Consider the following 25626-nt stretch of genomic DNA (forward strand, 5'->3'; position numbering starts at 1 on the left):
ATCTGTAATATGTGCCAATGCTCAGTGACACCCGTGTTCCCGATACAAACCCTTTTTCTCAGTGAGTGACAGCTGGTGAATGTATTTTTTCCCATCAGCAAAAAACATACAGCTCTGGCAACTGATTAAATTATCATCTCCTCTAATGGCTTTTCGAATTGGACTTTTTTAAAGCTGTAATTTATTGCGTTGCTTTTGTTTCCCGATTGAGCGCATTGACGCACACATATGGGGGTGCAACATATGCACGTCTGGGGTAACAATTAGCCTTAAAACTTGCTAATTGAGAGGATCTGTCACTACCTATGCACCCTATTAACAGATTACAATCAAGTGGCAACAGACAAGCAAGGGCATTAAACAAATACTGCTCTGCTCATGAAATAGACATCTGTTGTCCTTGAGTGACTCAAAAGGATAGTGTTACAGAAGAGAGGACACCACAAAGACGTGTTTTTGTTGATCCAAAATTAAAACATTCAGTTCAAAAGGCACACATGGTTTCTTTGGAGGCACAGATGATGCTTCAGGCAACACAGTCCATTGAAAAATAATCCTGAAACATGGAACCAGCGTGGATGCTTTAGTGGGAATAAATAAGCCCTTGCGCCAGATGTCTTTGTGTTATAGAAAAGATAGGCGCAGGGTTTTTAATGTACTGTATACGGAACATATTAATGTGCTTGTTGTATATCCTTGAGTGCCCCAACAAACTATTATATGTAGATAAAATCACAGAGAGTGAAAGATAATTTGATATGACTTTATGTGTGTAAGGCCAGTAAAGTGACCTGAAAATGTAGAAAAATAATAGAATAAATATTAAATACATAATTATTAATTCAAACAAAATACACTATGCACAATAATGGCAACAATATGATATCAGTGGAGCAGCTCAATACCTGGTGTCCCGTGATTAAGTTGATAAGGAGTTCACCGGGATTGAACCGCGGTTCACAATTGTTTCTGGATAAACCAGGTAGGCGCTCAAACTTGCATCCGATGATGTTACACAAAACGACCGCTGCCTGAATGCCTGTGGGCCTCATTCAGAGTTTGGAGGCAATCATGGCGATATTAGCGCCATGACTACCTCCAATACCAGTACCGAGCCCGCCCTCGTTCAATGGGGACTTACCGGTCTAGTCTGACCTTTGCGGGACCGGTAAGTCCCCATTGAAAATACGATTCCCCATTCCCATTTGAGCCCCCATAGGGCTCAATGGGAATGGGGAAGGTGCAAATAACGGTACCGCAATTTGCGGTACCGTTATTTGCTCCCGGGACCCGTAAAGGGACCTCGGAATAGGGCTCAAAGGGATTACCGGCACCGGTGTCCTTACCGGTGCCTGGTATCCCTTTGCGCCAGCCTCGGAATGAGGCCCTATGTGCTTCAAGGCACGTCTGCAGCACATCTGCCACATCACTGTCTATATGTGCAAAGGGCATGCTGGTACAGGTGCTTGAACTCCACTTGAATGATATGGAGTCAGTTTGTGGTGAAAGGATAAACAACATCTTGGAAGGGTCTTTCCAACTAGATACATTGGGACCAAAACAGTGGTAAAATGGTTCAATGAGATGGCCCATTTGCAGGTAAAAATGAATGCAACGAAGAGGTGTCCCACCTGCACTGGTCATTCACTTCCATGACCTGTTTGCAGTGGTATGTCAGTGCAAATGTCATTTCACATTGCCAGTCAAACCAGGACACATTGCCTGTTACCGGTTGCTGCTTATGTTATCCAGGCCCGAATAGGCTGAAGGCTTTCGCAAAATTCACAGGGTTCAGAAGGTTTTCTCACAGAGTATGAATGAACATGTCTTCGGTTTGTAAGGGAAAACAACTTTTAGACTGAAATGATTAATTTAATTCAGCTCCTGAAAGGTCCAATGATGGTTAACAAAATTGCTATAGGGATTGCTTTCTTATCCTCCAAAAGTGTACATCGCATAACAAAGAGAGTGTTTACTTATGTAGGATACACATTGCTTTGACAAATCAAACGCATTGCACACATGCAATTGGAATACATCCTGTGACACTCATTAAACAAACATACTAGTTTGACATTATAAACTGTGCCTTTTTATGCAATTTAATATCGATTTCGTTGAAAACTAAATGCAGAATCTACAATACATCTTCCTCCATCAAATTCTTTGAGATACACAGCTGTGCATGCTTCCTGAAATTCACCCTACAATATCTGATAGGAGATGAAACATATCCCAATTTAGATCTGTAATAAAACTGTACGTTGAAAACGACTGGTCGCAGCTGAACTAGCGTTGCCAAAAGCCAAAGCAGAGTCCTTGATGGGAAAAAGTTCATAGTAAATCTATCGTTAGAAGTGATGGGACTGACAGTGGTAATAAGAAAATACCTTTTTTGTAATACTCTTTTTCCAATTGAACCTTTTCACTTACAGCTCCCAAGGTCTATGCTTTCCATAACGTTCTACGACAACTTGACTAACCTTCTCTTGACTTGTTTGTTGATTTGCAATGTCAGCTTTATTTCAGGCAATGACAGTGACTTATGAACAGATTTATAAACAAGAATGTGTACTGCAGGTTATATAGACAGTGCACATATGTAAGCAAAGTAAGTAACTTGGCCCAGTGGGGTAGCATACAATGTGTGTGTGTGTGTTCTCTGAGCCATGCTGATGCCTCCCCAACCCCAAGCTCAGCAACAAAGTATGGTTCACACCACGTTCTGAACCGGCCTGAACCACCACGCTTGCACACTCCACACAATGATCATGCTGCTGCAGAGGCGCCTCAAGAGAAAGAAAGAAATATGTGTTTTAATCAAACCTTACATCGTTCACCTAGCGTAGGAACATGGGGGCTGTGCCTGGCTCTGGACACCCAAATGTACCACTCAAATCTATACGTGGCCAGCAATATTATGCAAAATAATAATACAAAAAGAAAAACTGCTCATGCTGGCTCTGCAGGAGTCTCTTGTTGGCTTTGCCCTTTATGCCAGTAAACATATCCTGCCACAGAATTAAAGCATGTTATTGCTGGCTACACACATACCTTTGACCTCAACGCCAGTAAAACATGCAGTGCTACAATATGATATGATATGACATTTATAGCGCGCCTATACACAAGTGTTTCTCACAGTATGGAAACATGCCCTTGTCATAGTGGTCTTGCCCCATATGTGAGTAAAAAATGCCACACCACAGAAAATGAACAGTCTGCCTGCCCCTTTGAACTATAAACCCTTCACACCAAACTTCCCTCCATGTAATCACATTCATTGAGTTGACTTTTCTCAAAAATGACAGTAAAACATTTAAGAAAACATCTATATTTCAATGCCCCTTGCCTGGGGGCCCAAGCTTGCACGCACACATTCACCCACCAGTCAATCACCCAGTGGCAGCTAGTGAATTCATTAATTGATGTGGCATAAACATTTCCCACAAATATACCAGAGTTATTGAGCATAGAGAGGGAGCCCAAACTAATTAAAGGGAATACATGGGTGATCCTCAACACCAAGATACATGTTTGAATAATGGGTTTACATGGTACATTATACAGCACACATTATGAGAACAATTGGCTAAAATCCAGCATATTTGCTATTGTTTGTGTAGGGTGACAGCAATCCCAAATCCAATATCTGCAAGTCACCAACAGTGCACATCATCATTAATGTTTTCATTAATGCAATGCTTTGCTATTAAAAATGCCACACCACAATAAGAAAAGATGCCCAAACTGACTGCATAATACACATATAACAGTAAAACAGTAAAGCATGCCATGCCACAATAAGACATACCTAGATTGGTTGCACCAAAATGCTCCTCTAAGCATGTTAAAACATGTATGCTTATTGTATCACTGTTGCCCAGAAACATATACAATGCCACAGTAAGAAACGGCTAGACTGTCTGCACTCAAATGCCCATCTAGCCAGGTAATGACACTTATCAGGAATGCTGTATCAGAGATGCCCACTAAAAAAGGTCAAGCAGCATTAATGAATGTTAACTGACTGCACCAAAATGTAAATCCAGCCAAGTAATAACAGTTATGATGCCTACTTGATTATAGATGCCCAGAAAAATATGCAACTCCACAGTAAAACATGGCTAGACCGCCTGCACCAAAAAGCCAGTCTAGCCACTAATAACACATAGTATACTTGCATCATCATTGATATCCATTACAATTTAGTGCACAAACCCCCACCCTTCCCTCCCCACGTATCCCTTCTCCCTTTCTCCTTCCCTCCATCCCTCCATCCCTCCCCCTACTTCAATCTCCAAAATCTGCTCCTCATTACCTCCACGTCCCCCTTCTTCATCCCAGTATGTATGTATGCTGCACCTTACCTCATATGTATGTGCTGGGACAAGGAAGAGAGTGACTAGGATTAGTGGAGATTGCAGGTGACTAAGCCAAGCATTACGTCCTTGTCCCTCTACCTCATCCAAATACTTGTGTATGAGGCACGGTAAGGCACAGTGCCTCATACGCAAGTACTGTGATGAGGAAGAGTAGGGCTAGGAGTAATGAAGTAATACAGATTCACAAGCATACACACACATTTACACATCATTCACTCACTCATTTACATGTGCACCCATTCACCATACACTCACACACCCAGCCACTCATACATCATGCACTCACCCATTCACATAAATTAAATAATATACATATAAACACACACACACTTACAAGCAAACAGACATTCACACAAAATACATTTTCATACCTTTTTTAAATCCATTGCTCTGCAGAACAAGGCCACCAGCTCTCTGCTCCACACAGCAGGAACGCTTGTTTTTGTAATGTACAGAAGAGCCAGAGGCCTCCTTGTCATGTGGGAAGGGGGAGGCACTGACTTCAAAAATAAAAAAAACAACTCATGGAACCCAACTGTAATGGAAATAATGTCTTTCTAAAGTCAGAGTGATTTACTTTTTATGTCCGTGAGCCCCACCCAAAACATTTCATGGCAGGGCCCCCTGTACTGCTGAGGGCTACAGAGGGCCCCCGCTTCTTCAATGTGTCATAGACTACTTTACAGCAATTATGCAATTTTGGCAGTGATTTTCTGCATTATAAACTGTTTAGGGTTTTGGGATGGCAACACATCTTATAGATAGATATTTAATAATGTCAAAAAGTGATCTACATGCCATCACAGTGTAAGGTTGGTTCTACCTCCTTTATGTTTGACTCCTGGTTGGTGCTTAAGCACCACCCAAAAGTGTCCAAGACTAATGGTACATGTGCAAGAGAATTGTGGACACTACCTTAAAATGCAGCCACAGTTTTTATAGTGAGGGTCCTCCTCATTACACTGCCATTAAAAGGGAAAACTAGGTCCCTATGTTTCACAGTTTAGTTCTGCCTGAAATGAGCGCCGCTGCAGATTCAACATTTTGGGGTCGATTCATGGAACAAACGTGATACAAGGAAGGCGCTGCGCTAGTTTCCGCTGGTCGTGCGCCAAATCCATGCATGTCGCACAAGGGCACACACGTCATCAAACGGCGTGCTCTACGCGCACAGCAAAAGCACACATAGCGCGACGCACACAACAAAAGTGGGCGGAACAGTGGGCGGAACACGTGGAATGGGGAACAACGCGTGAAAAAGAAGGCGTAACTGGGGAAGTACTGCAGGGAACTACACGGAATGCCCACACGCACGCGAACAACCCGTATTCATGGATTTGAATACGGGAAACCTGCGCACGGCAAAAGACCCGCACAGGCATCAACGCGTCCGACACACGAAGGCAGGCGGAAGCGTCCCCGCGCACAGTATAAAAGTGCGCGCAAACAACAAACATGTATATACAGCTACGATGAATGCCCCATTTGTCGCAGCACTGATCGTGGGACACCGCAGGAGGAGGAGAATAGCCAGGGCATGCATTTTCTCACCACGGACAAGCCTTTTTGGGATGCCTGACGACCAGGTCTACGGCAGGTATAGGTTTCCACCCCATATCATCCTAGACCTGGTCACTGAGTGGGAAGATGACCTTACATCCCCCACTCTTTGATCCCAAGCATTGAGCCCCTTGGAGATGGTGCTCAATGTCCTGCATTTTTTGGCCACTGGGTCATTTCAGCGGACCACTGCCATAGTGGGGGGGGGGGTCTCACAGGCCACGCAGTCACGCTGCCTACACCAGGTCTTGGTAATCATGACAGCGCCCCCCTCAGTCCGCAGGCACATATACATGCCCAGAACGCCCGCAGAAAGGCAGGCCGTTGTCCTGGATTTTTACAGGGTGGCACACTTCCCCAAAGTGCTTGGTGCCATAGATTGCACCCATGTGGCCCTACGTCCACCTAGGGCCACTGAGCACATCTACCGAAACCACAAGCACTGGCATTCCATCAACGTACAGGTGGTATGCGATGCAAAGGGAATCATCACCTCTGTCTATGCAAACTATCCTGGCTCCACCCATGACAGTTTCATATACAGAATGTCCTCCCTGAGCCGGGCCCTGGAAGCTGGGCAGCAGGGCGACACATGGCTCCTAGGTGAGTACAAATGCCCTTGCACATGCATGCATGTCACACACACACACACAAATACACAAACCCCAATAATCACAACCATTTCACCTCCCCAGGGGACAGTGCCTACCCTCTGAGCAACCACATGATGACGCCAATCCGGAACCCCACCACACCACCCCAGGTAAGATACAACGCTGCCCATATTGCAACCAGGGCCATAGTGGAGGGCACATTCGGAGTGCTCAAGTCACGCTTCCACTCCCTTGACCGCTCTGGCGGGCAGCTACTCTATGCACCCCCAGTAGTGTGCAGGATCATTGTGGAAGCATGTGTCCTGCACAATGTTGCAACACGGCAGAGCGTACCGGTGGACATGGTGGTGCCCCCACATCCCCAACCACAGGCACAGGTGCTGCCCATGGGAGGGGATAGGGCACGTGTCGAGGAAGGCCGGACCCAGCTTGTGGCCACATTTTTCACCTAAACTCCCACCCCTGCGGAGTGCACACAGGCCTGGCACATGCCAGGTGACAATCGATGATGACAAAGAGACAGTCAACTGTCACAACCTTATCACCCTGAGATTGTTGCCATGGAAGTGCCACATTGTGTGCATCCCTAGCTACTTAAACACAAGCTATCCTGTGTGACCAAAAGGCACACAAATGATATATGATATGATATGATATGGCATTTGTAACGCATCTATACACAAGTGTTTCAAGGCGCGACGAGGCAGGGAGGGGGGAACAAGGGAAGACAGACAACGATCCTACTAGGTCAGGTGTCATTTAGATCGCGCATGTGCAGGGGTAGGGGGAAGGGAAAAGTGCAAGGGGAGGGGGGAGTGCAGTACAGGGTAAGTAGAATAAAAAATAAATAAATAGGCCAGCTGGTGGCAAGTGCAAAGGTAAGTGCAGACAAGTGCTGGGAAGGGGGGGCTCTAGGGATATACAGAGACAGTCCCACAGTGCAGGGGTTGCCAGGGAGGCAGTGCAAGTGGAGAGTGGCTGGGCCAGGGACCGAGGTCGGTGAGAGTGGCCCAGTTTCAGATTCAGTGTAGTTTCAGTGAAGAAATTAGCAAGGGAGAGGGAGAGAGAAAGGAGAAGCAAAGAGGAAGGTGTTGGGGTGCTTCCGGAACCGGAGATGGTTCTCCTCAAGTTTCAGGGAGGCAGGAAGGCTGTTCCAGAGAGAGGCCCCTGCCGCGGAGAGAGATGTACCCCCAGCTTGTTGCTCGAGAAGCGGCTGACCCTGACATGTAAGGTTTGAATCACACACACCTGCAAAACAGGCCATGACCATCACTGTAATGTCACTCAAACCCTCCCAAACCACAACATGACATGGCAAGCAATAGCCATACACCAACACAGTACCAATAAGGTACACATTGCCATGTGAAAAATGTAAATTGCCATCACACAATGATGCCTGACATGGAATCAGATGAAATGACTGACCAACATCCTCCCACCCAAAATAAGTAATTCCCAAATGCATCACAAAAGTAGTAGCCGCAACATAACAATGAATGCCTGTCTACATGCACATAGTGCATTGCAAAATCAACACTGCAGCTTCTGTGTGCTGTGTCCAACTCCTGAAACACACGGCTCAGTGCACAGCACAGTGAACAGCCATTGTGTGTGATGCACACCCTGAGCATCACATCTAAGCGACAAACCACATAAAAAAGCAAATTAGGCATGTACAGGATCCATAATTGGTCACAGAAAATGTGCTGCAGGGACACAGTGGGCAGCAGAATGCAAACAGAGTGTACACGTGGATATCGAAGGGTGGTTGTACATGTAGTGGATCATAGTGCGAGTGTGCGGGTCAGTAAGGACATGCACTCAACATATGCATGTGCAATCAAGTGACCATCAGTGTCTTCTACACATCACATGTGAACATTCACCATGTGTACACCCCAGCAGGTCAAACCACAACTATCCCCTCACACCTGAAAGGTAAACACACCACATGAACAAGCATTGATCAGCAGAACACATCATGTACATAGGATACCACAATTACAATGTCAGGGTTCCCATCACACTGCAGGGCAAGGCAACTATCAACAACAAAACACCCCCCCTCCTTCACAAATGACCATGAACCACTGAACAACTGCACCTGGGTCATGGAGCCTTCAACCCTCAATTTCACCTGGCCACAGGATCACCCTTCCCCTTCGTCACCATCTCCCACCTTGTGTGTAAAAAGTTGCCTGCACCCTCAGAGTCCACCTTCATTTGCAAAGACACAAAATCCAAGGCAGAAAAAAACGAACCAGAACAGCCTCCAGTAGATGACTTGAAGTAGCAGTACCTCACAAAGTCCAAGTACTACCACAATGATGTAACAACCAAGGTAGCACAGTAAAACAATGTCACAACAGGATGTGAGCCATGTGTGGTACATAACATACAATGATGCACCACGAACAGATGTGCACTGTCACAGCTCCCGTGTACAGGCACAGGAGTGGCACGAACCACCCACCCTCACCGTGGCCTGGGTCCCTGCAAGGTCAAACTCACACAGGCCTCTGAGACCCTGGTGGGGAAGGAGGGTCAGGGATATGCAGTCAGGACAGGCATTGGCATACTGGATAACTGGAATGAGGGGCAGGAGAGGGGAGTAGGAATGACACGTTAAAGTAGGGAATGCACTAAAATGTAGCACTTGCATTAACACATACACAATCATAACAAACTTGTACATCATTGTCAGGGCCTTCCGGAATCCAGGCACAGGAGTGGCACAAACCAACCACCCCCTCTAGGGTTTTGGCGCCTGCAAGCTTGGGGCTTACACAGGTATCAGCAACCCCAGTGGGGAAAGAGGGTTAGGGAACGTTGGTTGGATAGGTACGGGAAGCAGGAACACCGGGTAGAGGGTACAGGGTTTAGAATTGGATAGGACTCGGGGTGATTAGGGAAAAAAAAAACATACCAAATTGAATTACACATTCATCCATGCATCAGTGCACCCCCCAGCAAGCCTATGTAGAGCAGTTTGAAAGAAAAACAACAAGACACTCAGCTCTGGTTTTGATTGCTGGCCTCCTGCCTGCACACTTTCAGGTCCAGTTACAGGAGCACTTCAATGCTGCATAGAGAGCCACAGTTAATAATCTGTGCGTGCCCATAACACACAAACACACCACCAAATATGCCCCATAGCAACAAACTACTCTACAAACAGACAATCTGGTGTGGATGCTTCGTACCCATACGTAACATTCCCCCTGTGATGGTTCATACACAGTCAATACAGTAAGTCAGGCGCCAGTGGGTGCGTGGCAAATGGAGCACCAATGTGTCACGATTCACACAACATGCAATGTTCCCTGGGTAAGCAGACAGACGCATATAGCAAGGTATGACTTCAGAAAAAGTTGTGTCCCACCATGACCGAAAGAAAATAGGCAGTGCATGTTTCAAAATGTACATGGAAATGAAATTAACTGCACCCAAGTCTGTCCCTTGCTGTATGTCCCTCTGAGCTGCTCCTTTCCATGTCTCGGAAGGCTACATGGGTGATACAAGTGCCTCAATGGCCCATGGTGGACCGGAGGGTATGTGCCACTGCCCCTGTAGGTGCCCCAGACAACCTTACAATCAACTTGCCATCAGTCCACCAACACATCTGAGCTGTATTGTGCGCTTCAACACCAATTAATTGTCCAAGCTCACCGTCAGTGCTGCTACTTAGCATGCATGTGCAACTGGCCTGGTGGAAGCTTTGCTGTGTTGTAGCCCCCCCTGTGCTGCTCACCTTGCCTGGAGTCCCTTGAAACACATCAGCAGTTCTAGGATGTATGTCTGCAATCCCTGTACCTCTGCTTGTGCACACATGTGCATGTGGGCACCACCAAACGTTTCCAGAATCCAGACGTCCAATGGGCCATGTCTGCTGGCAAAGGTGGTCTGGAGGCTCATCCCCCTGCAGAAAGGGCATGAAACACATGATTAATGCTTTAGAGTCATCTGTGTGTGTATCTTCAGGCATCTCATTACTGGACCATGTCAGAGACGTACATCAGAAATCACACCATCAGTCCGTCTTTCACATCCAAAGTGTGGAACACACTATCTACGGCATGAATTGCAACAAGCACATGTACAGTAAAGATAATAAACATACTACACAATGCATAGCAATGAATGTACACATTAATCATGAAACACCCCATCTAGCAAAAGCAGAACAGTGGTCAATAAAACCGCAATCATCCCCACAAGGGGTGTTAACACAAGTTACACAGCACTAGACATGCCACAGATATGACAGTCCAAAGCCCTTGTGTAATAGGCTGTTACACCGAACCATCCTTGCGAGCCCATGGATAAGGGAAGCAGGAGTGGCATATGTGAGTCAAGGACCCCAAGCAGCAAACACATACACAAGACAAGCCTGAAGGGCCCAGCTGGAACAGACAGTGGATGCTTTCAAAAGCCACAAAGCACCGCACCGTCACATGTAAGCACAATAGACAAGCAATTTTAAACTGTATTAACTAATTACACTAACTATGAAAAACCTGCATTACCTAATTAAACTAACTATCAAACAGAAACTTAACTAACTAAACTAAAAGAAAAATCAAAAATGGCCACATATGACCCGGGGGGAGGCAACCAGGAGGGGGGAGGTACAGGGTGCTGCTCAACACCCACATGCGATGATGCTGAGCCAAAAAAAAAACTCCATGGGCTCAACGCCTGCACAGCCCGACCTATGAGGGAGATAGATGGTCGTCTGAGTCTGGCTCATCCTGGAAAGGAGGATGTGGCACAGTAGCCTGGCCACGCCTAGCCGCAGCTTGCCCCTCGACGGCAGCAAGTCTGCTGGGCGGGTGAGCCTGGTTCTGTGTGGTGATGTGACGTAGGTCTGCATGCAGAACCTCACGTGATACACGTGCTTCCTCTTGCAAGGTAGCACATGTAACACGGAGCTCCTCCTGCAAGGCCTGGCTGGACAACCGCTGCACCTCCCGGCAAGCCTGTAGCTCAGCCGAGATGGTACGATCAAGCTGTGCAAACCTCTCCTCTGCCCGCTGCCTCTGGGACATCAGAAGGACACCCAGAGTGGATTTGAGGGAAGCATACTCCTCCCTCAGGGCCTCCATGTGCGCCTCTGCGTGAGCAGCAATTGCTTGATGCAGAGACGACATTTCAGCCTGGCGTGCCCTGTCTGATGCCGCCATGCCCAGCCTGAGCAAGCGGGCTGTGGACCATACCGACTGCTGCTGGAGAAGCACTCCATTGCTGCCCCCTGCCGTTATGAATTGGCAGTCATGTCTTGCTCCCACTCAGTATACTGCGGTTGCGCGCGGCGACCGCGTTGCTGGGCTTGACCCCTGCGGGACACAAGGACCGGTGTCCTCGCTGTGTTGGCACCGCCTGCGCTTGCACGACTACATGCCCCCTTCGACGTGATGTCCCAGGCCCATCAGAGACTGGTGTGGAGGGTGACCCTGCGTCCCGATCCACCACGGGCAGAGGTACCAAGACTGTCTGACCTCTCAGTGCAGGTGTCGCGGACAGAGGAGTGTCCACATCAGAATCACTCACCCCTAACATATGGACTTGATGCTCATCCAACTCGACATGGACGTCAGAGTCATCATCAGGGCTGGACTCATAGGCAGCCAGAGACAAGATGGACTGTAGCACTTGGGGGTTTTCGTGGCCTACCACCCCATGACCCCCACTTGTGCCGGGTTGATGTAGTGGTAACAACCCTGTGTCTGGCATGACAACACCATCCTCCGGCTCCATTGCGTCATCATCTGAAAAATATAGAGAAAAAAGGTCACTACACATGTCAGAAGCACCCAACACACACACACCGACAACAAACACAGACAGACAGGTGACACACAAAATAGAACCTGGCATGCATGCTGGGTCAACTTTGAATTGCTTCTGTGATCAGACCTGTTGAAAGGTGGCAGTTTGCATAGAAGTGGGTCTATGCAGTGCGGCAAATGTGTATGTCACTCACTACCTACATGTACAAGGACTTCATGGTGTGTGTCAGGAAATGTGAAGGCAGTGCAAGGTCAAATTCAGGCATCACGTGCAATGTGCATTCAATGGGTAGCATATCTACAAGCAAAGCACCCCTCCACCCAAGTGCAAAAGCAGGGATGCCTAGGATTGTATCAAAAGGCTGACCATAGACCTGTGTATTGACAGGCAGTGTTGACTGGCATCAACAGCTTAATGTGATTCAAGTGACAACACTGCAAATGATGATGGGACAGTAAGCAGGACACATGATGAAAACTCTGGAGGCCGCCCACGTGTGAATTAGACACTACAACAGTCGGACAGAGTTATTGGCCATTAAACAGGCTGAGGCCTGTGACCCACACAGATTGCAGAGTGGCGGAGGTGGGGCAAGGGAGCATGCCTACATGGAGTAACTGCATGCAGGCAGAGGACACATGCACGTCAGTCATGCTATGACATTGTGCCTGGGCTGAGAGGAAGGTCACCCCATGCCACATGCAGAAGGGCCAGTGAGCTGGAACATGGACCGGAGGGGTATACTGGTAACCAGCATGTGAGTAGGGTGCAATAGTGGTGATGCGGACAGTCCCCGTCTGCTCCACATGTCCGCCATCCAGAAGAGCAGACATGCATCACGGAAGCATTGCATTACTTGCACATCAGAACCATGTACACGTCACATGTAGTGTCACTCATGCACAACACATCCCACAAGTAAAACACACACATCCTCAACAAACACGCATTAACACTCACTGGACTGGGCATCAAAGTCCAGCATCTCTCCCACTCCTTCGACCGATTCAGATGGTATGAACTCCGCAACGAGTGACTCATGCGGAGTGAGCTCTTCCTCTTCTGGTGCAGGCCCACCGCCAGTCACCAGAGTCAAGTTGTAATTTGAGGCACACTTACCCTTAGCGCTGCGTTTGAGGTAATTCCAACGCTTTTTGCACTCTTGCGTCATGCGCACCTCATGGCCGAATGAACTGACATGTTCCCCAAATTGCTTCCAGTGGGTGTCACGGTGGGCAGCCGTAGTCTGACTATTTGCACCCACTAGCATGTCACGGCTGTGGCCCCGCACGTAGTCCACGAGGAAGTCCAGTTCCTGCTTGCAGAAAGGCTTCTTCCTCGACGTGCAGGAGGTCGTGGCTGTGTGTGGGGTCCCAGCCTGTGCTGCAGGTGCAACCTTCCTCCTCTTGGACTGTGGCGCAGACCCTGGCTGGCTAATGCCGCCCTGACCAGTATGGCCAGTGGGTTCGGTGGATTGAGCCAAGGGAGTGGCAGGTGGAGGGACGACCAAAGGCCTGACTTGTGTCAGTGGCAGCTGGTTGCCCTCAAATGACCCTGCGCAGCAACATCCGCTGTGGCAGGGTCATTGACCGCAACGGTCCTGGTTGGCAGTCTCACAACCGGGGTGTTGTTGGGTGCATCTGCCCCTGCACTTGCCAACACCCGGCTGTTCGGGGCAGCAGATGACATAACTGCCCCAGGGACACGTGTCTTGGCCAGAGTAGCCCTGCATGCCCCTACGACTTCCCTCCTGGCCTGTTGAGCCTGGGTGGCGGTGTCCACAGCTGCACCTGCAGCTACTACTACCCTTGGGCCCGTGGCAGTCAATGGAACGGACTGCCAGGTCACACGGGCGCCAGTGCCAGATGCAGAAGCTGCATCTCCCGGAACCACAGGGGGTGTTGGCATGACTGCACCGAAACATGGCACAATATTGTGCTCAAGTGGCGCACCCCTGCCTCTTCCCCCTCTGTGGCCGCCCTGGACACCCTGGAGTCCCCCTACTCCCTGGTCACCACGGCCACTTCCCTGACCACACCCGGCACGAGGAGTATGCCCAGCTGAGGCGCCCCTCACTTTTGCTGGCCTCCCAACCATGGCACAGATGTAGTAGTGCCGGCACAGATGGAGTAGTGCCAATGGGAGGTGTACACCACAATTGACCTGGGCAATTGGGGTGAAGGGGGTGGGAAGCAAGATGTTAACAGCCCCCCTGCACCTGCAAGGCTGTATGTGACCCTGGTGATGTAGTGACAGGTCACGCAATGCTCAGGAACCCCAAAACTGCAGTAAAACTGTGCACGTAACCCTGCAGCCCACGTGCGTGGAATCAACCTCTCGCAGTACGCGGTGGCACCCAGTAACACGAATAACGCGTACGTGTGGGACACGCAGGCTACTATGACCTCGAAAACGGGTGCGATACACAGGGGCACCTGCAGTGCGAAAAATAGTGTGTGTGACTCACCGTCTGACTAGCGCGATGCAGAAAAACACGCGTAGCCAATGCCCCCGCCAAAAGAAGAGATACGTCCTTGATAGCTGTGAAGTTGTGATGGCGCGCGAAACAACAGGAAGCAGCAAGACACGTCGGTCTCCACGAAAGGCACGTACAGCGAACTGCTGCCCCTGCTCACCTTAAACCCGTGCTGAGGGAAAAGCCCTCGCGCGTCACATCACTTACGCGCATGGGCCCTTTCCTCGGATTACACGCATTCACACGCGGACGTGCAGTTTTTTCACGCGCGCTGAGCCACTATGCTAACGTCACGAGGAAAACGCCCACGCACGCCCGCGCGTGTCACATCACAGAGGCGCTTACGCTTGAAGGGCCTTTGGTCCAATGAAAGCGCGTACGAGTGATGACGTGCTTAAGTGCTAGGGGCCGTTCCTCGAATCACACGCAGACGTGCACATTTTTCACGTGCCAAATCACTCTGTATCAAGTTGGCCATGCGAAAACACACAGAAGACCACGCTCCTGCCCAAAAGGCCGAATCACTGCCCCCCAGAGCCCCGAGCACGCTCCCACCTGCCATCTGCTGCTGCCTGACTGCCTGCTGCCCACGTGCCCTGCTATTTGCTGCCTACACATCAGCAAGGGGTGCAGTTGCTGTGACCACCCCTGCTGGAACTGAAGACTCCCGACTGGGATACTATCGCTCCACAGCCCAACCCTAGGACCCAGTTGCCTACCCACACCTGCCTCTGGGGTTGCCATGTCGGGCTCTACACCATCTGGCACCACTGGCAACCCCCAGCCAGAGAGGCAGAGGGGCACCAGCTTCACTGCCACCGAAGTTGGTGTCCTGGTGGAGCAAGTCCTGGGGCAGTATGATGCCCTCTTCGGAACAGGACGCGCCAACAAGGAAGGACGGACTCGGATCTGGACGGACATCATGACTTCCAACATGTCAAAAAGCGCTGGGAGGACTTCAGGTCCAGGACCTTCAACAAGGCCCGGCGCCTCTTGAAGGCAGCCGATGCTAAGGGGCGCCGGGGCCACCTGTCGGAACATCAGATGAGGGTCCTGGAACGCATATGCCCAGCGCTCCACGTCCAGGTCCTTGAGAGGCAGACCTGTCTGGAGTTGAGCGGTAAGTGTACATGCATACTGATTGGAAGCTGTGCGTGTGATGGTGTGCCAGTAGTGTGCAGGTTGAACATGTGGTTTTCTAGGGCCATGTATGGATGTGTATGTACAGGGCTGTGAGGCTGACACATGCAAGTCCTTTCATGTGTGAGACACATGGATGGTGTATGTGTGGGTAAGCATGCAAGCCAAATGCAGATGTGTGAGCACACATGTTTGGATTACTGTGTATGTCAGTTGGCATGGTTGTGGTGTCACACATGGATGTTGGTTCCAGCTGCATGTATCTGCACCGTGTACATGTGCATGTGTGTGTATTTGACAAGGGTGCAACAGTGATGCAACATGGATGCATGTGACACTGATATGTGGAAGACTGATTGGCAGATGTGACATGGATGACGATCTCAACACTGCGACAGTTGGCGGAGGTGTACACATGCATGTAAGTGTGGTGGCGTGTGTGCATGTGTAGTGCACTCCCTGTGTTTCATGTGATGTCTGGCTCACCTTTGGCTGCTCATGCTGTTGTATGTGTATGGATGGTGCTGGCTGTTGCGATATGGCTGTGGAATAGCTCATGTGTGTGAGTCGAAATGACATGTGTGTTGGGGATTGTGATGCCATGTCTGAAGTTTGACAATGCCACTCATGTACAACTGTCATGTGTGTATGAGTCCATTGTACAGTGCCCTGATGCCTGTGTTTTATTTCTCCCTGTCTGCAGCGTCAACTGATGAAGAGGGCGGAGAAGGTGCTGTGGAGCACAGCGGCAGGTATCGCACTGCCAGCCGGAGACGCAAGGCCCGGCTCCCCTCCCAGGTTGTCATCTCGTCGGGGAGTGAGGAGTCCGGTGCCGCGTCCCAGGCCGCAGCTGCAGAGGGGAGGTCCAAGAGGCGGAGGGCGGAGTTAGACTCCTTGGCAGCAGAAGGGACAGCTAAGACCCCACAGGGCCCAACGGAGGAAGATAGCATGGAGTCATCCAGGTTGGTGGGGGGTTTGGTGGAGGAGGAGGCCGTGCAAGGGACAGAGACGGGGTCTGGAGGTGGGGATTCCACTGGTGCTAGTGGTGCAGTGCAGTGCAGGACCAGGGACAGGAGGCAGCACAGGCCGCCGCGGAGGTGCCTGTGTGCAATCCTGTCCCTGATCCTGTCACTGCATCATCTCGCACCAGCAGGGATGCCTACGTCCAGACCCGTTCTCAGGGAGGGGATTGGCTTACACCAACTGGCCTTCCTCTCCCTGCGGATGTGGCTATCCGGCACCGGGTTGAGCCTGTCCTGGGTGGGGTGGCGTTGCGTCAACGTCCCATGCGAGGTGACCTCCAGTCTTTTCATGAGGAGACTGCACGTCTTCTCGCATGGCTCATTGACCGCGGTGACCCCCTGGGACAGCTCACCAGGGCCGGATTCCTCCGTTTCCTGGACCTTGTTCCGACCCCCTCCTCAACTGAACCCCCTATGCCCCAGTCGTCCTCCATGCCATCTTCCCACCCATGTATCACCTGGGTGCCCTGTGGAGCTGCCTCTGAACCTGCGGCCAGGCTGGTGGACAACAGATCCCTGCCACAGTCGGGAGTCGGACGTCCAGCAGGGGTGGCCACCTCCACAACTGCACCCCAGCTGGAGGAGGCTGTGCAGGCAGCAGGAGCCAGGGCACAGGCAGCGGCACAGCAGCAGCAGCAACGAGGTGGGAGCCAAGATGGCTCGGGGCCTTCATCATCGGAGGGGTAGGCATCGGCCGGAGGGCAGGAGGACCCTGGACGGGAAGTGTCTTCCGTGTGGCAGCAGTTGGGCCATGCGATAGATGCGGAGCGGCAGCGGGCGGAAGAGGCACGGCTCACGATGGTCAGGGCGGAGAACTCCATGCGTAGGGCCCTGAGGCAGGCCGAGTGCCTCAAGGCCATTCGCAGGCACCTGGAGATCCAGATGTCATTGTCCCTGTGAACCCTCAGGGCCATGGAAGAGGACCGCCTCCGGGACATCGAGCAGGAGTTCGATGATGCCCTGGCCCGGGACATCAACATGTGAGCCGTTGGACTTGCCCGCTGCCCTTGTAAATAGTTGGATAGTGTTAGGTTTCCTTTGTTTTTTTCTTTATTTTGGTTGTGCTTGGACAATGCACCACGTTTCTGTATATAGTTTTTTTATAAGGTAGTTCTTGGTAGGTTTCATTTCTTCAGTTGGGATCATGGACCCTGGATTGTTCATCTGTATATAGTTCACTATTGGATTCATCGTTTTTTTTTTCGGATTACCCCATGGAGCAATGGTTTTCACTTTTGTTTTTCCCTTGGATTTGCTTTGTTGGACTGTGACTTTGGACACCTTTCCTTTGGATTATGATTTCTTGTTTTTCATTATTTTAACTGACATGCAGCTTTTCTTTTTTTATTCACATTGTTGATTGTTTGATTTTAATTACATTCATGTTGCTTTTAATACATTCTTTTCTTCATACTTCGATGTGTGGTATTATCTCATTGTTTTCATGCATGTCATGATATGGGTTTTGACATTCACTTGCACCCATTGTGTGTGTGTGTGACGGACATGTGTTCATTTACATACTTGCCATTGGGGTTGTATCATGTAATTGGCATTTCTATGTGGGTGGATGCAATACTTGGGTGGGTCTTTGGCATGTGGAGGCTGCCCATAAGGGCCAGGGTTCTAGATTGTGATGACGTGTTGGCTGGGTGACATGTGTCGGGGCCTGCTGGCAGGTGCCCTGCACTGCTTGGGGGGTGGGGATACAAGGGGACGTGAGTGGGGGCCTGCTGGCAGGTACCCTGCACTGCTGGGGGGTGGGGGTGCAAGGGGACATGAGTGGGACATGAGTGGGGGCCTGCTGGCAGGTGCCCTGCACTGTTTGGGGGGTGGGGATGCAAGGGGACATGAGTGGGGGCCTGCTGGCAGGTAGCCTGCACTGCTGGGGGTGGGGGTGCAAGGGGACATGAGTGGGGGCCTGCTAGCAAGTGCCCCTGAATGCTGAGGGGTGGGGGTGCAGGGGGACATGAGTTGGTGATCAGTGGTGCAAGCGGACAGGTGGCTTGTCTGGGGTGCATGGCCATGGTGGATGGGCTGCCTGCGGGACATGACCACGGGTGCGGGGTAGTCCCCTGTGGTGTGGTCTGCCTGCAGGGGCCGTGGAGGGTGTAGAGGGAAAACCTGAGAGGACCCACACTACCAATTCACATGTAGGACTCCCCTCGCACACCTGAAATTCATGTACCCCGCTCTGACAGCTAAATCGAGTGTGAAACTTCCCACGAACCCCTGAAGTACACGTACCCCACTCGCACAGGGCCTATAGCGGGTGAATCTTCCTGCGAACACCAGTAATACACATACCCCACTCGCACATGGCGTATCGCGTGAGAAACTTCACGCGAACCCCAGGAATGTTGGCCCTATGCGAGCGAGCGGGGTACGTGTCGTTCTGGGGTACAGCGTGAAGTTTTACACGTGAAAGGGCCTTGTTGAGCAGAGTACGTGTTTTCCTGGGGTTCGCGTGCAGTTTCACCCGCAATTTCCGCAGGGTACGTGTATTCCTGGGGTTCGAGTGAAGTTTCAACCGCATTTTCAGCAGGGTATGTGTATTACGGGGTTCGAGTGAAGTTTCACCCCCGATTTCAGCAGAGTATGTGTATTCCTGGGGTTCGCGCGAAGTTTCACCCGCGATTTCAGCAAGGTACATGTATTACGGGGTTTGGGTGAAGTTTCACATGCGAAAGGGCCGTGGTCGAGGGAGTACGTGAATTTCAGGGGTGCACAGCAAGTTTTACACGCGAAAGGGCAACGCCCGTGCACAATACGTCAGAGACGCACTTACGCGCTACGGGCCTTTGGTCCAATGATATCGCGTACGTGTGGTGACACGCTTACGCGCTAAGAGCCTTTCCTCGAATTACACGCTGACGTGCAAGATTTTCACCTGCCAAATCACTCCGTATCAAGCTGGCCACGCGTACACACACGGAAGACCACGCTCCTGCCCAGAAGGCCATTTTCCTGCCCCCCCGAGCCCCGAGCACGCTCCCACCAGCCATCTGCTGCTGCCTGTCTGCCTGCTGCCCATGTGCCCTGCTATTTGGTGCCTGCACGTCAGCCATCTGCAGGGGTCCAGTTGCTGTGCCCACCCCTGCTGGAACAGAAGACTCCCGACTGGGATTCCATCGCTCCACAGCCCAGCCCCAGGACCCAGTTGCCCACCCACTCCTGCCTCTGGGGTTGCCATGTCGGGCACTACACCATCTGGCACCACTGGCAAACCCCAGCCAGAGAGGCAGAGGGCCACCAGCTTCACTGCCACCGAAGTTGGTGTCCTGGTGGAGCATGTCCTGGGGCATTATGATGCCCTCTTCGGAACATCATGCGCCATCAAGGAAGGACGGGAGAGGATCTGGGACGACGTAGTGGTTGCCATCAACGTGGAACCCCACGCACCCCAGAAATACACGTACCCTGCTGAAATCGCGTGTTAAACTTCCCCGCACCCCAGAAATACATGTACCCTGCTGAAATCGCGTGTGGAACTTTCCGCGCACCCCAGAAATACACGTACCCTGCTGAGATCACGTGTTAAACTTCAACGCACCCCAGGAATACACGTACCCTGCTGAAATTGCGTGTTAAACGTGCCCGCACCCCAGAAATACACGTACCATGCTGAAATCGCGCGTGGAACTTCCCGCGCACCCCAGAAATACACTTACCCTGCTGAAATCGCGTGTTAAACTTCCCCGCACCCTTGAAATACACGTACCCTGCTGAAATCGCGTGTTAGACTTCCCCGCACCCCAGGAATACACGTACCCTGCTGAAATCGCGGGTGAAACTTCCCGCGAACCCCAGCAATACACGTTCCCCACTTGCCGTGTGCTGTGTGGCGGCCCTGTATACTGGTCCAGGGTTAGCGCAGCCCTTTGCGCTGGATTGGGGATTTTGATGGCTTTTCCTTGCGCAAGGGGTGTTCTTGGGGGTGTTACTGGCGCTGCTGCAGGGTTGCTGCACCACTTTGCGCCACGGCTGCTTTTGGTGGCTAAAATCCATGAATACGCTGTGCGCCAAAATGGATTTTGGCGCATGCGGCTGGCGCAGACTATCGCACGCGCACACTGTGCGCCACTTGTGCACTTAATTCTATGAATTACCCCCATTGTTTCATAGTGACATAGGAAGTTTCTGGGAAGCGATCTTTAAATTATATAATATTCAATATTTCTTAACCGTTTTATTCTGACCAGACTTTTTGATAGGCTTGTTGTGCAATGATTAGGTTTGAACAAGTGCATAGGTAATCAGCATTTAGCCCTGTTTCCTGAAAATCTGGCCATGTGAGATCAGCACTGAAACATGCATACCACATACAGAATTAGTTTCTGGCAATGCACTGCTGAAAGATCATTAATGTTACAGATGTGTACACTGACTCTCATTGCTGCACTAAAGCACAATGCAGGGTGCGACCAAAGGGATACTTGATGCTGACCCATAATGTAAGGCCTAAAAGAGACACAAAGCACCACTTATGCACTTCTGTACTAATTTATTTCTTTATTTTATTTAATTGTTTTTTTATAACATGCCGAATACCATACCTGAGTTTGGTGATAAAAGTCGAGCCTTGAAACACTTGTGTATAGGTCTGTTATAAAATATCATATCATAAGTATACATCGCTTATGATACTCTACTGCAGTACTGAAAGATGAGCCATATTGTATATTTAAACAAGTTTACTGCAGAATCTAAGGATGGACTTTACTGTAGAAGTGAAACAAGGGCAATTCTTTAATAGACTCAATATCCTTCAATTAATATATATTTGCTCCTTCAGGTTCTGTTCCCCCCCCTCATTTCCACAAATCCATATTAGGACCATATTTGTAGTTTATAGAGCACAAACCTTAATCTCAAGAGCAACAGACACAATACAGGGGCTCAATAAATTGGGGAGGGGCTGTAATGGGTCTGGAGTGGTGGTCGAACCGGAGAGAGAGTTACCTGAGCCATACCTAGGAAATCCCTGGAGAGCAGGGATTTCAGTTGTTTTCATAACAGCAGAAGCATTGGAGTGGACCATATTGTCACTGGCATTGTGTTCCAGCATCCCAGAGCATAGTGGAAGATGGCCTGTTTTCCTGGTCTTGTTCTTGCAGGCTAATATAATAGCAGCATTTGAACCACCCTCTGCGTTTCTAGTCCTTGAATGTATTCATATTTGAAAAGACTTGCCATACATCTGGGTTAATGCAGTTATTACTCTCTATTCCCCAAAATGAATTTGATAATCACTGTGATAAAATCCCACCTATCCAGCCATTTATCTTGAGCTTTTGAAAATTGTAGGATCAAAGTGAAAGGAGAATGTGACAAACATTCCCACTTTCTAAATATTCTTTGTAGTTAAAAAGTGGTTCCAGTGGTTGCCAACGTGTAGGTTTCTGGACTGAGGTGTGAGTGGTAAGGTCACTGATGTCCGCACAGTGGACACTTTGCCGGGGTGCACTTTATCAAAAGTGATCCCGTAGTATACCCCCATGCTAGATTATACTCAGGTATATCATGGCCTAGGCTAGATTATACCCGGGTATATTATGGCCTGGGCCAATTTATACTCTGCAGTATATTATGGCAGTTGTAGATTTTGGCTTTGGGGCTAATTCCTGATTTAGCAGTAATTTAGTATTGTGGTATTTTGGTGGTATTTTGGCAGTAAATGTTTTTTGTGAACCTCTGTGTCCTGCAGTTATTGCATCATGTGCATGGTGTAACATTAGTCCTCTGAATGAAAGAGGCATTACCCATTGTATTTGCCCTGTTACAGATTCCCTAATCATCAGACCATCCTGTAGTCTAATTCTCTTCTTGTTCTTTAACAACACTCTCAGCTCTTCTTTTCCTATACAATCATTTTCAGTGGCACACACCAGTACCCAGATGTAAGATCTAATGTGGTAAACACCTTTGACCCATGCACCTGAGCAAGGCCTTGATCAATGAATGGAAGTGGCCATCTAGACACTGGCACCCTTTTATTTAGTTCTCTCAAGTCTGCACACAGCTGCCACTGACCATTTGGCTTCTTCACACCCAAAATGGGAGTGTTTGAGGTACTGTGAATGGGCCTGATAATTCCTCTGGGTTCTAAATTCTTAATTATCTCTGCTAATGATTCCAAGCATTCCAGTGGCAACCGATATTGGCGCTCAAAAATAGGATTTCTACCACATCCTTCTGCTAATGTGGCAACATGTAGATCAGTTAGGCCGCAATCATATGCATTCTTGGCAAACACCTCCTTAAATTCCATAAATATTTTCCTCAATTCATTCCTGTCATCTTCGCTGTCACAGGCATCTGCTAACAGAATCTGCTCCTCTACCATTTTTGAAAATTCTGGAAAATACTCTAATGGAGGAACCTCTGTGCTCTCTTCTAATTGTGTGGCTGTATCTCATTGCATAGTTGCCCCTTTTAAATATTTTGGAACATCAGCCTCCATTTCAATAGGCTGATTTTCTGTTTAATTTTCACTTGAATCAAATAATATGCAATTCTTTTGGTGGCGGCATACCATCTCATTGGAATCATAAGGATACACTGATTGAATCCTGAACATCCCTTTGGGCTGAGAATCCAAAGACTCTGGTAACACGCTCTGTGCATCTACATACGTCTGAGGGATGTTCCCAGTCACTGTATTATTGCAGTGTAATGTGATTTTTGTATTGCCATTCCTAACGTAGAATTCTCCTCTAAATAAATGTCTTGACACCCTTTGTTATCCACCATGATTTTGATGGTTACATCCCCAATCTCTACCAATGGTGTATATTCAGATTCTAGCCCTTGTTGCTTCATGGACTCATTTAAACACACAAAAACGTCATAATCCTTCATTTGCTGTCCACTTCTATGCTTTAATGTTATAGCAACCTGTCTAGTGAACGCAGGAATGGTAATATCCTTCTTTACCTGTAGCTCAATTGCATATGGCACCAGCTGTGCGCAACGATACGCCTTTCTTTTGTCTTCAAATTCGAGCAGAGGCCCGCCTAGCCAGGACCATACTTTTTGGTTGAGAAAATTCAACACCATGCAGATTCTGTGCATATGTCATTTCCCAAATAAAAATCGCTTTGTGTTCCACTCACTATCCACACATTGTGGTATATGGTTTTCTGACCAACAGTAATTTTTAGCATGCACCTTCCTGCAATTCTATTTTCAAAATCTGGATATTCCAATCTAGCAACGCATTGGTTTTTAATTCTGAATTTTGTGATCTCCTCTCTTTCCATTATTTTCTGAAGTAACTTCTCACTAATAAAACTCTTTTCTTGTTCAAGTGCTAAAATGGCTTTTATCTTTTCACAATGGCCATTTATAAAAACATGAATCCATGACTGCTCATCTTCATGTGTATTTCAGAAAAGGTTGTGATATATTTTGCTGTGGATACTTCAGGGATAGTATTTTGCTTTCACTTCTCTTCATTTAAGTAAAAGCATGATATTTTTTCATCTATTTCAATTTACTATTCTTTCCGAGAATCCAAATAAATCTGCATGGATTGTTATTCATTTTCACTTAGCTTTTTGCCCTGACACATCAGGATGACGGTGACTCTAGGTACACAGCCATTTTGAAGATATACCTCCACTGCATCATTTGATTTGGCAACAGTATGGCATTTGTTTACACTGCTGTTTTGTGACTTTATTTTCTTAGGCCTTAATGGTTTCTTTGTCTCAGACCACAGGACTCCATTCACTCCCTCAATGAGGGGTGACAACCTTTTCAGACAATCTGTTCCCATCAGCAATGGAATTTCACTGATAGATGTGATCAATACCTCCTGTTTCATTCTATGTTTTCCTATCTTTACGTCAACCTCAGTGACGCCTTAGATAGGTACCTCTTCACAGTTAAAATGATGTACTGGCCCTTCAATTTGTCTCACTTTGATCTGATTTTGTGGGGATCTTCCTTCATTGATACTTTTTACCAACTCTTTGGATATAATCGTGGCTTGTGCACCTGTGTCAATCATTGCATACGTATTGCACTTTTCTTCCACAGTAAGGGGAGCATAATACCTGTCCTCAACTTCTTCTAATACACACAAAAAGTGTGAATTTCTGCTGATTTCAGGATTCACTTTTCTCAGGCCCTTCTCACTTTTTGCCATGCACATGGGTAAATGAAAAGATATCTTTGCCTCATTTTTGCCCATCTCATCTCGGGAATCTTGGTTTGTCTTGTCACGCTCAGAATTCATCTGGAGTGTAGCCACTGTTTGCCCCTCTGCCAGGGCATCATTAATGTTTACAATGCAGTTCTTCAACTGAGCCTGCTCATAAATATCACATGGTAAGTTGTCACTTTCTAATTCTGAGCACCTATTGGTGTCTAGCACAATATTAGCCTTTTTGATTTCTTCAAAAATACGTGGCTCAAAGAACTTTTCAAGTGACTGGGCTCTACCCCCCATTTTAGTACTTATTTTTCCTGTCTGCATTTTATAGGCATTTTTATTGTTCAGGGAGGATGTTTTAGCCGTCACACTTACTCCTCCATCAGTTATTTTATCAGTGCATATGATGTCTTTTCTGAATCTGTCTCTTTGCTCTTTTGGAACTTCATGCTGATTTTCTCCTTTCCCTTTTCTATTT

The sequence above is a fragment of the Ambystoma mexicanum genome, chromosome 5q (genome assembly GCF_040938575.1).
Source record: "Ambystoma mexicanum isolate Mex_15411 chromosome 5q, UKY_AmexF1_1, whole genome shotgun sequence".
Lineage (NCBI taxonomy): Eukaryota > Metazoa > Chordata > Amphibia > Caudata > Ambystomatidae > Ambystoma > Ambystoma mexicanum.